General features: G+C 42.7%; 1 pseudogene; it reads right to left on the minus strand.

Moving 5' to 3' along the window:
* LOC115117523 (argininosuccinate synthase-like) overlaps positions 1 to 13,951 on the minus strand; it is a 63,252-nt pseudogene that overhangs the window by 25,363 nt on the left and 23,938 nt on the right.

A 13,951-nucleotide genomic window follows, 5' to 3' on the forward strand; every position in this document is an offset into this window, starting at 1 on the left:
AAGACATTCAAATAAATTACACATTGTCTGTCAACTATTCAATCCTTCCAGGCATCTTTTGTGCAAACACTGTGGCCTATTCCCCCAACAAACACAATATATACTAGTTATTTACCCCCGTCAAACCTCACACTCTTACCATTTCTGTGGAGAAGATAAACTCTGATCTTTTGTGAAGCCAAGGGGGAGAAAAGTGGGCTTCCCATTTTCCAATTTCTACCTGCCACTCTGCGCCAGAGGCGGAGTGTGTTAGCGAGTCAATTTGCCAGTCCGGTTATTGTTAGGAGTAGAATGGCAGTGTGGAGGCAGCTGGGGCCACTGGAGGAATGAGTGACATGCTGTCTGACATAGTACAGGGCCACAAACATCTTGGCCCCTTACAGCCCCTAAACATGCTGTAGTGACACCGGTAGAGTAGCAATAAGGGAGGTTTCTGAGAAGTTTTCTTGATGGAGAGAGGGGAATTAGAAGTCATGCAGAGGAGTGGACGATTGCCAAGATGGAGTGTGTATCCGTGAACGATTGTGTGTCTTTGTGTGAGCGAGCGAGAGCATGCGTGGCTGCAAAAAGAGAAATGTGAGGGCTGTCTGCATTTAAGTGAATGCAGGTCAAACCGAGTCTCAGTTTACAGGCAAACCAGAAACATATTTCCTATGAAAGGAAAGAGAGGCACATAATGTTGTTTGTTCATTGTGTCCTCCATGACACTTTTATTCAAGTGAAATAGCAAGTTTCCCTTTTTAGCACTGAGATAAAATGACTGCAATTGCCTGAAAGCACTAGTGTGGCAGAAAGCTTTACAAATGGAAATGACATGACTGTTAGCATTTATGGAGTAGGTACTGTATGACTTTGCTAGCTTATCTGTGAATGCATTAGGGATGTACACGGTTATTCGAATATCCGAAGGGACATTGGTATTTTACCTTTTTGTGAGACGCAAAAAAATATATTTTAACACTGAAATGGCTTTTTCTAAATTAAATTAAAATATCAAGGATATTCCATGACATTTCAAATGTTTAATTTAATAAAACGACAAACTTTTTTCAATGTAGTTTTTATGATGTGAGCAGACTTCACGTGTGTAGCTTGTTGTTTATGTTGGCCAATCAAAATGGCTCAATGTGTAGAAAGTGGAGTGAGAGTTCACTAATGCAATACAAGATGGAATAACATTACGGAATTAAAAGTTATCGAAATGAGAAGTAGCCTACCAGGAGGAACCAACAGGTAGGCTGTTTTATCTGAATGGGGTTGGGAGAAAGTGCGGCATGTTGCCTCAATTAGCCTAGCTAGCTAGATTCTCTAGGCTACTCCAGTCAAGACAGGCACGGTTATATGGGATGATAGATAACATTGCGGCTGCTACAAGTTAGCTAGTCTTGGCTGTAGCCGAGTTGCCTTGGCTAACGTTACTTTAGCTCTCTCTCCCTCTGTTTGCTCAGCTCGCTCCCATCTCACACATACCTGCCCCTCCGCAGCTGCAGCAGTAGACTTTGAGCATCTCTCCCTCGCACAGCAATGCTAAGGTTATTTATTCAATACACCTTTATTTATCATCATTGCCTTACCTCTGGACTTCATCCCGATGAAGCAATTCTCCACGATGTCGATCCTCCCAACTCCATGCCTCCCTCTGAGACCACAATGGAACCATTTGTTTGCAAACTTTCTCACTAAGTACAGTAGTAATTTCTGTATTCTCGCCTGAATGCACCCACACTTCGCTTAAAACACTGCAGTAAGACAGTAAAGGAATCTCAATCTCATTGTAAATTAAGAGTAAAACAGAGGTAAGAGAAAGTCAGACTCACCCATCTCATTGTAAATGAAGAGTAAAACAGAGGTAAGAGAAAGTCAGACTCACCCCATCTCATTGTAAATTAAGAGTAAAACAGAGGTAAGAGAAAGTCAGACTCACCCCATCTCATTGTAAATTAAGAGAAAGTCAGACTCACCCCATCTCATTGTAAATTAAGAGTAAAACAGAGGTAAGAGAAAGTCAGACTCACCCCATCTCATTGTAAATTAAGAGAAAGTCAGACTCACCCCATCTCATTGTAAATTAAGAGTAAAACAGAGGTAAGAGAAAGTCAGACTCACCCCATCTCATTGTAAATTAAGAGTAAAACAGAGGTAAGAGAAAGTCAGACTCACCCCATCTCATTGTAAATTAAGAGTAAAACAGAGGTAAGAGAAAGTCAGACTCACCCCATCTCATTGTAAATTAAGAGTAAAACAGAGGTAAGAGAAAGTCAGACTCACCCCATCTCATTGTAAATTAAGAGTAAAACAGAGGTAAGAGAAAGTCAGACTCACTCCATCTCATTGTAAATTAAGAGTAAAACAGAGGTAAGAGAAAGTCAGACTCACCCCATCTCATTGTAAATTAAGAGTAAAACAGAGGTAAGAGAAAGTCAGACTCACCCCATCTCATTGAGGTAGGAGAAGAGGTCCAGCGGTGTGTCCTTGGACTTGCCCTCCTTGAAGTGGGTCACCTTGATGGGAACACCTGTATGGGTTGGATTGGAAGTCAGACAGTCAGTCACGGTATCAGCCTAGAGACATAATGCTGTACTACATAGGGCTGGCACAAATATCGTATAACTGACAATTATGGACAATAACCGTGAACTGAAAAGAATAATCGTCTTAGACAGTGCCTTTAGAAAGTATACACACCCCTTGACTTTCTCCACATTTTGTTGTGTTACAGCAGGAATTTAAAATGGATCAATTTGAGATTTGTTTTGGTACTGGCCTACACACAATATCTCAATGTCAAAGTGAAATTGTTTTTCAACATTTTTACAAATTAATGAAAAGCTGAAATGTCTTGAAAAAGGGAATTGCTTTACCACATGATGAGTACAAAGTCACAATCAGTTGCATGGACTCACTCTGTGTGCAATAATAGTGTTAACATAATTTTTGAATGACTACCTCATCTCTCTACCCTACACATATAATTATCTGTAAGGTCCCTCAGATGAGAAGTGAATTTCAAACATTGATTCAACCACAAAGACAAATGGCACCTATTGGTAGATTGGTAAAAATGTAAAAAAGCAGACATTGAATATTTCTTTGAGTGAGCATGGTTAAGTTATTAATTATACTTTGGATGTTGAATCAATACACCCATTCGTGTGGCAAAGCAATTCCCTTTTTGTCCTGAATATGAAGTGTTATGTTTGGGGCAAATCCAATACAACACATTTCTGAGTACCACTCTCCATATTTTCAAGCATTTTCAAGGCTGTATCATGTTATTGGTATTATTTTAATCATTAAGGACTGGGGAGTTATTCAGGATAAAAAATACATAGAATGGAGCTAAGCACAGGCAAAATCCTAGAGGAAAACCTGGTTCAGTCTGCTTTCCACCAGACACTGGGCGATTAAGTCAAAGGCCAAATCTACACTGGAGTTGCTTACCAAAGAAGACAGTGAATGTTCCTGAGTGGCAGAGTTACAGTGTTGACTTAAATCTACTTAAATCTATGGTAAGACCTGAAAATGGTTGTCTAGCCAATGATCAACAACCAAATTTGATAGAGCCTGAAGAATCGTGAAAAAATAAATAATAATAATTGCACAATCCAGGTGTGGAAAGCTCTGAGAGACTTACCCAGAGACTCACAGCTGTAATATCTGCCAAAGGTGCTTCTACAATGTATTGACTCAGGGGTTTGAATACTTATGTAAATTTGATATTTTTCCACTTAATTTTCAATTACATTTGCAAAAATGTCAAAAAATATGTTTTCACTGACATGAGATATTGATTGCAGATGGTTGAGAAATGTTATCCATTTTAAATTTAGACTAACACAGCATGTGGCATAAGTCAAGGGGTATGAATTCTTTCTTAAAGCACTTTAGGAGAAAGGAGATTCAACATTATATTCAAGTAGATAGTTTACCCAATAGCAGTTTTTAGTTTTTACATGAAGTTGGTAATAATTTTACGAGCAGAATGGCAATGGTCAGGAGGAGAAGCTTCATTTTCCAAAAGCTCTAAACAGTCAAAATCAGTTGTCACTAAAGCAGTGTTTTATTAATTACTTATGTTATGAATCATTTTCAAAGAAGCATTTGATGCATTATAAGTTCAAAAATGACAATGACCATTTGCATGACAATTAACCATTACCCCAAATGTAATAATCCTAAGAACCCTATTACAGTAAGGGAATTCATCTGAACAATACTGTTCTCTGACAGTTTCAGATCTGATCTTGTCACATTCAGCACTTGGACTCAAAGCTAATTTTGTAGTTGGATTTGGGCTGTATTTAGGCTAGAGTTAAACTAGTTTCCAATATATTGCACTTAGATGGATCTGATAATCAATTTATATGGGCAAAATTGTCATTACATTTCCATGTACACTTACTAGTTTAATGTTCACTAAAAACAAACTGTGAAGAGACTGATACCCAGGCACTGAACACAGTTCGAGGGAAATGAAAATGGAAGTGGAAAAAGGAAGATTTGGATGTGGGGGAATGTGGAGGAAGGAGTGAGGTGAGGGGAAGGGTGTTAATGGTAGAATACTCCAATGGGATGTGGTGAGAAGTACTAATACATTCAAAAGCCCTGGTCTTTTGAAAGCTGTGAATTTGCAGGCGGGCCCTTTCCTAATTGAATTACACACCCTGGCTTTGTGTCACCCATACCTTTTCTACCAATAGCCTCGCACTGCAGAGCGTGTGTGTGTGTGTGTGTGAAACGCATGGGATATTCCATCAACCATTCCTAATGAGCGTGCGCGCACACACACGCCTAGGTGCTCGCCAATCAACCCCACCACCAACCTTTTATACAAAGACACTACTAAACCGATATATAAATCATTGTCATTTACTTGGGGGGGATATGGAGGATAGAAGAAAAAAAGGAAATCTGCTGATGGTCACTCCTCCATCCATCCGGCGCTCATTAGCATTTAGCATGCTTGCAGTTGCCAATCAAGTCCCGGCGAAAAAGCAGCACTCCTGGTTGTCTTTCAATGGGCCCCAATGTAAGCACTGTTGGAATGACATGTAAAGGACTTGACAAAATATTTTTAGACAAGGGCTTTGTCACTTGCCCATTCCCATATCGCGGGAATCCTCAGCCCCTGAGGAAAAACGGAGCCGTAGAGTGTACACGTATAATGCTCCGACAAAGCCCCCTGATCCCCCAAATAGTTAATAATTAGATTAAAAATTCAAATAAATTAAGTGAGGGTGTGAACACTGGAGCCGGGCCCGGTCTCTCTTCCTCCTCTACTCTATCTCACGGGGTCTATCATTCACTGGGCCTTTCTTTTCCCTTTTCTTCAGGCTGAAGTGAATAGTGCAAAGAATAGGACAGCAGACACAGTTGTAGGAAAAATTACAGCTTTACATTTTTCCTCTCTCTTTTTCCTTTCCCCCTCTTTCAATGAAAGGAAGAGGGATAAAAAAAAAGAGAGAACTGCTGCTGAAGAAAAAAGTTTAGTCGTGAAAATGATTTTTAATCAGTGAGAAAGCCTGGTGAAAAAAGGCTGGTGGGAGATGAAAAGATGGAGGAGAATGAAATTAAACATTCTTGCGCTGATCTTGTGAGGAGGAGAAGTAAGCTAGAGCCTTTGTGTGAGCCACTAAAACAGCTTTTGTAATTGTCACTCAGTAAGGGGAGAGAAAATAACTATGAACACATATTGCAAATGAGCAAAGAGCCGAGGTGAAACCAGGTTATACAATGACATCACAGTTTCATATTCCCATTACCAGTTTCATTGTTTTCTGAACCTTTTTTCAAAGGAGGATTTTAGTTGTCCATAAATTTTATCATTTGCCTCACTTACATTTTTTTTTTTTTTAACATTTCAGATAAATCTCAAATAAACCCCACACACCTTCAGTCGCATAAAACAGCACCCAGATACAAACGTAAATCACAGTTGATACCTTCACCCCCTTTATATGTTCCTCTCTGAACTGCTTCGGTGTCATAGTAACATCAACTGTCACTGGTCATCACCATAATCAGAGGCTAATGTCCTGCCATGTCCTTTGAAGTCCCAGCAGGCCTCAGTGGACAGTAGCCCCATCTATGCACATTGACACTTGTAACCAGGATCTAGACTCGAGGCATATGTGGTTCTTGCCCCAGGATGGGATGTGCGTCTCTTTTCTGTGACTGTGCAAACATGTGACACTCTCATCTGTTTAGCCCTGTAGTGGCATCCAAATGGGTGTCAGTCGGTTGTATTAACTGGTTTAATGCTTCTGGACCCTCCATGCCCTCAGGCAGGCTGCTTTAGTTTAGACACAGTCAGTCCCAGAGTGTGGGGCTGGGCTGTCCTAGGTCTGGGTGGGCTACAGCAGCCCTACTCAGCAAATTGGATGTAGTCTATCACAGTGCCATCCGTTTTGTCACCAAAGCCCCATATACTACCCACCACTGCGACCTGTATGCTCTCGTTGGCTGGCCCTCTCTACAAATTCATCGCCAAACCCACTGGCTCCAGGTCATCTATAAGTCTTTGCTAGGTAATGCCCCGCCTTATCTCAGCTCACAGGTCTTCATAGCAACACCCACCCGTAGCACGTGCTCCAGCAGGTATATTTCACTGGTCATCCCCAAAGCCAACACCTCCTTTGGCTGCCTTTCCTTCCAGTTATCTGCTGCCAATGACTGGAACGAATTGCAAAAATCACTGAAGCTGGAGACTTATATCTCCCTCTCTAACTTTATGCATCAGCTGTCAGAGCAGCTTACCGATCACTGTACCTGTACACAGCCCATCTGTAAATAGCACACCCAACTCTCTCATCCCCATATTGTTATTGATATTGTTCCCCTCTTTCCACTGGGATTCTCTGCCTCTAACCCTATTACAGGGGCTGAGTCACTGGCTTACTAGGGCTCTTTCATACCGTCCCTAGGAGGGGTGCGTCACCTGAGTGGGTTGAGTCACTGATGTGATCTTCCTGTCTGGGTTGACGCCCCCCCTTTGGTTGTGCCGTGGCGGAGATCTTTGTGGGCTATACTCGGCCTTGTCTCAGGATGGTAAATTGGTGGTTGAAGATATCCCTCTAGTGGTGTGGGGGCTGTGCTTTGGCAAAGTGGGTGGGGTTATATCCTTCCTGTTTGTCCCTGTCCGGGGGTGTCATCGGATGGGGCCACAGTGTCTCCTGACCCCTCCTGTCTCAGCCTCCAGTATTTATGCTGCAGTAGTTTATGTGTCGGGGGGCTAGGGTCAGTTTGTTATATCTGGAGTACTTCTCCTGTCCTATACTGTGTCCTGTGTGAATTTAAGTATGCTCTCTCTAATTCTCTCTTTCTTTCTTTCTCTCTCTCTCTCGGAGGACCTGAGCCCTAGGACCATGCCCTCAGGACTACCTGACATGATGACTCCTTGCTGTCCCCAGTCCACCTGGCAGTGCTGCTGCTCCAGTTTAAACTGTTCTGCCTGTGATTATTATTATTTGACCATGCTGGTCATTTATGAACATTTGAACATGGCCATGTTCTGTTATAATCTCCACCCGGCACAGCCAGAAGAGGACTGGCCACCCCTCATAGCCTGGTTCCTCTCTAGGTTTCTTCCTAGGTTTTGGCCTTTCTAGGGAGTTTTTCCGAACCACCGTGCTTCTACACCTGCATTGCTTGCTGTTTGGGGTTTTAGGCTGGGTTTCTGTACAGCACTTTGAGATATCAGCTGATGTACGAAGGGCTATATAAATACATTTGATTTGATTTATTTTGCTCTTTTGCACCCCAGCATCTTTACTTGCACATCATCATCTGCACATCCATCACTCCAGTGTTAATGATAAATTGTAATTATTTTGCCACCATGGCCTATTCATTGCCTTTACCTCCCTAACCTTGCTACATTTGCACACACACTGTACATAGATTTTTCTATTTTTTTGACTGTACGTTTGTTTATCCCATGTGTAACTCTGTGTTGTTGTTTTTGTCACATTGCTATGCTTTATCTTGGCCAGGTCGCAGTTGTAAATGAGAACTTGTTCTCAACTGGCCTACCTGGTTAAAATAAAAATACCGCCCAAGCCTAACGCACAGCTTTTTTAAACTCCATCTCCAGCCATCTGGGCTGTTGGGGGCGTCCTCTGGGTTCTTGGTCATCAGGTACAGGTCCGCTGGCACATGGCTCTGTAATACACACAAAATAACATTCACATTTTACTGGGACATTTGATGCTCTTCATTTAACTTAGTATGTGACCATGAAAAGATTCAGTTGAGAACATAGCAGACACTGTGGGACTAAATAGACTACATGGCCAAAAGTATGTGGACACCTGCTCATCGAACATCTCATTCCAAAATCATGGGCATTAATATGAAGTTGGTCCCCCACTTTTCTGCTATAACAGTCTCCATTCTTCTGGGAAGGCTTTCCCCTAGATGTTGGAACATTGCTGCGGGGACTTGCTTCCATTCAGCCACAAGAGCATTAGTGAGGTCATGCAGGCCAGTCAAGTTCTTCCACACAGATCTCGACAAACCATTTCTGTATGGACCTCGCTTTGTGCAAGGGGCATTGTCATGCTGAAACAGGAAAGGGCCTTCCCCAAACTGATGCCACAAAGTTGGAAGCACAGAATCATATAGAATGTCATTATATAGTGTAGCATTAAGATTTCCCTTCACTAGAACTAAGGGGCCTAGCCCGAACCATGAAAAACCGCCCCAGATCATTATTCCTTCTCCACCAAACCTTACAATTGGCACTATGCATTTGGGCAGGTAGCGTTCTACTGGCATACGCCAAACCCAGATTCGTCTGTCGGACTGCCAGATGGCGAAGGGTGATTCATCACTCCAGAGTCCAATTGCTGGGAGTTTTACACCACTCCAGCCGCCGCTTGGCATTGCGTATGATGATCTTAGGTTTGTGTGAGGCTGCTCGGTTATGAAAACCCATTTCATGATGCTCCCGACTAACAGTTCTTGTGCTGACGTTGCTACCAGAGGCAGTTTGGAACTCGGTAGTGAGTGTTGCAACCGAAGACAGATGATTTTTATGCGCTTCAGCACTCAGCGGTCCCATTCTGTGAGCTTGTGTGGCCTACCACGTTGCGGCTGAGCCATTGTTGCTCCTTGACGTTTCCACTTCACAATAACAACACTTACAGATGACCGGGGCAGCTCTAGCTACCTTTTTGGAAAGGTGGCATCCTATGACAGTGCCACGTTGAAAGTCACTGAGCGCTTCAGTAGGGATCATTGTACTCCTGAAAGATGGAAACAAATACATGTTAAAATGCTGTCAGGATCTGAGAGAAAAAGACAAATCAAATGTCCTATTTTTCTCCTCTATTTGGTTTAATTTTCCCTACGTGGCCCTTCACCGCAGGGGGGGGGGGGGGAGCGAGAAAGAGAGTGCGAGAGAGAGAAGACCCAAATTCACTAAAAAGATGACACCTGCTACTATGACAGGATGTACTCAAGCGACTGCAACACTCAATATTCACCAGCTGTCTGGAAAGTCCGAATAAATCTCCCAATTCTGTCAACCAGCCTCCCCATACACTTCTCCACATCTTCTGGACTTGACTTTCTGACTGACAATTTCTCTTTTATTTATTTTCAGATGAACAGCAACAATCCACACCTCCTATCCTGAGAGCACTATGAAGTTGTAGGAGCTGTCGTTTTCCAGTTGGGGGAGTTGGTGGATAAAGACATGAATAATCGGGCTGACACCCCAGCAAATTACCCCACATTACAACCAGATGATGGCCAATGTCCCCTGAGCTGAGGCAAATTGCAGGGGAACTATGCAAAATAACCACTGGGTGCATTTAAATGGAAACCTTTACCAGACAAAAAAATCAGCATACAATAACTAATCTCTCTCAGCCGCAGAAAGAGATTGCACACGTTTCCCGACGTGTGCAATCGCTTCTTTCCTTTTAACTAAACACCAAAATTGACTTTGAAGGCTCCCATCTCTCCCTTTCATTTTCTGCCTCAGCGCCCAAGATGACGACAAAATGAGAGGAAGGACAAGTGGGGCAAAATGACTCCACTAAAAACCAATTTAATGCATAGTCTTAAAGTGGACAGAACCAAGGAAGATGGCATGAACCAAAGACTGATTAGGCCTAGCTCTGTGACAGTGGGTATGGTATCTATAGTTGTGTCGTTACTATAGTGGCCTAGAGTTTCCTTACCTACTACAGCGGTTTAAAGCCTGCACAATCCTAACTAATGAAGAGACATTGTTTCTGCCAGCTAGAGTTCACTATGATAAAGATGTGTTATCCTTCTTACCTACAGAACTTAAACAGAAACAACATCACATGGAATATCAATTCAAACATGCATGCTCACGAAACGCGAGTGAATGAAATTGAGAGAGAGATAAATGGAAAGCGAGGGAATAGTTACCAGTGCCTAGAGATCAATGCATTTAAATTCCCACCCCCCGCAGGTGCATCTGGCCCTGAAAGAGAGGAAAAGGTAGAAATGGAGCAAGAGAAAGAGGGAGAAAAAGAGAGCGGGAGCGAATTGGTGGCAAATGGGGCATGAAGCGCTGAAATCATGTCGCTGTCCAGTCCTGCCATATTGTTGTGGAAGCATGAACTTAAAGCAAGTAAATTTCTATCTTTCCACATGTTAGCTGCCTCATTGCATTTCAATCGAGTCCAATGGGGTCCAAAGAAAAGACAGGTGGGGAGAGATGGGGGGAGGGGGTAGAGGACGGCAACAACAAAAAAAAATGGCCCACTGGTTTGGAACTGACACCTAAATAACCATGTCTCAAGTCTGGCCTTGTCGTTAAAATTGCATTTGCAAACATGGCACATTGAGATGAGAGAATGGATTACGTCTGATATTTGTGTACTATTTGTCATGTTTAACTCCCAGACCCAGCTCCATTATCTGTCTACTGCAGCTATTCCCGAACTTGGGTGGGGGTACGCCAAATTAAATGTGATTCACATTTTTTTTTAATTAACCATTTCAAACAGTCCATTTATATTTTCCAATAGGCGTATACATTTGTGTGAGTTTTTTTAATCGCCTGAGTAGCCTCGTTTCACTGCCAAAAATAAAATTAAACCATCAATTGTTCAATGAAAAAAACAACACAAAGTCAAATACAGGTAGCCTAGTCAAATAATTAACATCCAATCACATTAACCGTTACTCTCTCCCGGGAATATCACTAACGGTCCGTTAGTGCACTTCTAACAACGCATAATCTCATACGGGAGCAGAAACCGGGCATAATACATGCAAATTACTGAATTATTACACTCTATTCAATTTAAAAGGATCCATAGCACGCCCTGCTTAATGTATTCAAATCCCTTTACCACTTTTATCTCCCCCACCATAAATATTTCATCGTATTTAATTCCATTGATAAATTCATTGTGAACGTAAATGGGACTAAACCCATGAATTAAATCAATTACACAATATTGTCATACTATACATCGCTATGCTATTGAGTTGTTTATTTCAGGCTGCATTTCTCCACAGGGTGAGCTGTGGAGAGAGAAAAGACAGTGTTAGAGTCCTGCCCCTCCACTCCCTCGCCTCCCTGACACCCTGTCCCCCGGGACGATCATCTGTCTGCCTGCCACCTTTGTCACCAGTAACAGTAAAGTACATTCTGGTGTCACGGTGAAATGGGTCCCTCCCACATTTCAGCCTGCGACAGCGCAACCTGGGACAATGGTCCCCCAGGAGTCTGGGGGACCCAGGAGGCTCAGCTGGGCGCTCCGCCCTTACCCTTCCCCCGGCTTCCATGAAATCGGGAATTACGCGAGCTATTTGACGACAAGTCAGTGTCTGTGTGTCCCAGGCTCTTTCCAGGCCTGGCAAGGGTGAGAAGAGACAATCAAGGAAGGATGTGGTTTGGGTCATCAAGGGTAACCTTCATGTTGCGTCATGATCCCTGAACCCCGTAAGAGATCAAACCATTTCTGTCCCACTGTGGGCTCAGGGTTCGGTTTGTCTGTGCTGGAGCTAATGAAAGATATTGGGGGGACTCTGTGCTCTCCACTATGTTAACTAACTAACTACGACTCTCCTATCAGCTATTTCTTTATACAAATTACAACACAATGATAAAACAGTCATATCTATACTGTCAACAAAATTAACATGAAACATGGATGATCTTTAACCACCAGGCAGGTTGACTTGAGAGAAGTGTTGATTACGAGAAGGACAAAGGATTGGATAGATACTGTATGGTCAATGACATAGATTAGCTGACAATATGTGAACCTAGGACCAGTGTATCCCATCCTGCTACTCTTGAGGAGCTCCCTCTTCTGATTTAGAGACAGCAGGAGGTTGTGAGAGTAACAACCGGTTCAATATGGCACTGGGGCGAATGGTGAGGTGTGTTGGGTTAAGTGCCATCAACGTCCTGTGTGATTACTCAGCCTGCTCATTCATTGACACTGTATTAGGATCAAGATCTTACCTTGGGATTTTCCAGTATTCCAGACTCGTAGCTGTTAAAACAGACAATGAGAGGGATGCTGGTGATCACATTCATTGCCTTTGTCATTCTACAGGATATAGCTAAGGTGGTAGAAAATTACAAAAAAGGGCCGTCCGAACACTGAATCCCCAAAAAACAATTCCACTGCATTTCAGCCCTGCCACAACAGGATCAGCTGACATCATGTCAGTATTTCTCATGTTAACACAGGTGTGAGTGTTGATGAGGACAAGGCTGGAGATCACTCTGTCATGCTGATTGAGTTCGAATAACAGACTGGAAGCTTCAAAAGGAGGGTGGTGCTTGGAATCATTGTTCTTCCTCTGTCAACCATGATTACCTGGGGGCGGCAGGATAGCCTAGTGGTTAGAGCGTTGGACTAATAACCAAAAGGTTGCAAGTTCAAATCCCCGAGCTGACAAGGTACAAATCTGTCATTCTGCCCCTGAACAGGCATTCAACTCACTGTTCCTAGGCTGTCATTGAAAATAAGAATTTGTCCTTAACTGTCATCATTGATGACAGCACATGTTTCCTTGCAGGTATTTTTATTTGTAATTCGGGGCACCACCAGCTGAATCAAATTTAGGAGACGGTCCTGGCGCTTCACAACAATTGAACCGCTCTCCTTGAAGTTGTTCCCCGATCCTGCAGCTGAATCAATTTTAGGAGACTGTCCTGGCGCTTCACAACAATCCTTGAAGTTCTTGATGATCTGACTGGCAGCAATATCCTTGCCTGTGAAGCCCTTTTTGTGCAAAGCAATGATAGCACATGTTTCCTTGCAGGTATTTTAATTGCAAATATTGACTCTTTGCATCAACTTCATGTAATTGTCAATAAAAGCCTTTGACACTTATGAAATGCTTGTAATTATACTTCAGTATTCCATAGTAACATCTGACAAAATATCTAAAGACACTGAAGCAGCAAACTTTGTGGAAATTAATATTTGTGTCATTCTCAAAACTTTTGGCCACGACTGTATTATCCTCAAAGTGGGCAAAGAAGGTGTTTACTTTGTCTGGAAGCAAGACGTCAGTGTCCATGATGTGGCTGGTTTTCTTTTTGTAGTCTGTAATTGCCTGTGTACCTTGCCACATACGTCTCGTGTCTGAGCCGTTGAATTGTGACTCAACTTTGTCCCTATACCGACATTTCACTTGTTTGATTGCCTTGCGGAGGGAATAACTACACTGTTTAGATTCAGCCATATTCCCAGTCATCTTTCCATGGTCAAATGCGGTGGTTCGCGCTTTCAGATTTGCGCGAATGCCGCCATCTATCCACGGTTTCTGGTTAGGGTAGGTTTTAAAAGTCAGTGGGTATCTCCAATGCACTTCCTTATAAACTCACTCACCAGCATATACAGTGGGGCAAAAAAGTATTTAGTCAGCCACCAATTGTGCAAGTTCTCCCACTTAAAAAGATGAGAGAGGCCTGTAATTTTCATCATAGGTACACTTCAAC

The sequence above is a fragment of the Oncorhynchus nerka genome, linkage group LG4 (genome assembly GCF_034236695.1).
Source record: "Oncorhynchus nerka isolate Pitt River linkage group LG4, Oner_Uvic_2.0, whole genome shotgun sequence".
NCBI lineage: Eukaryota > Metazoa > Chordata > Actinopteri > Salmoniformes > Salmonidae > Oncorhynchus > Oncorhynchus nerka.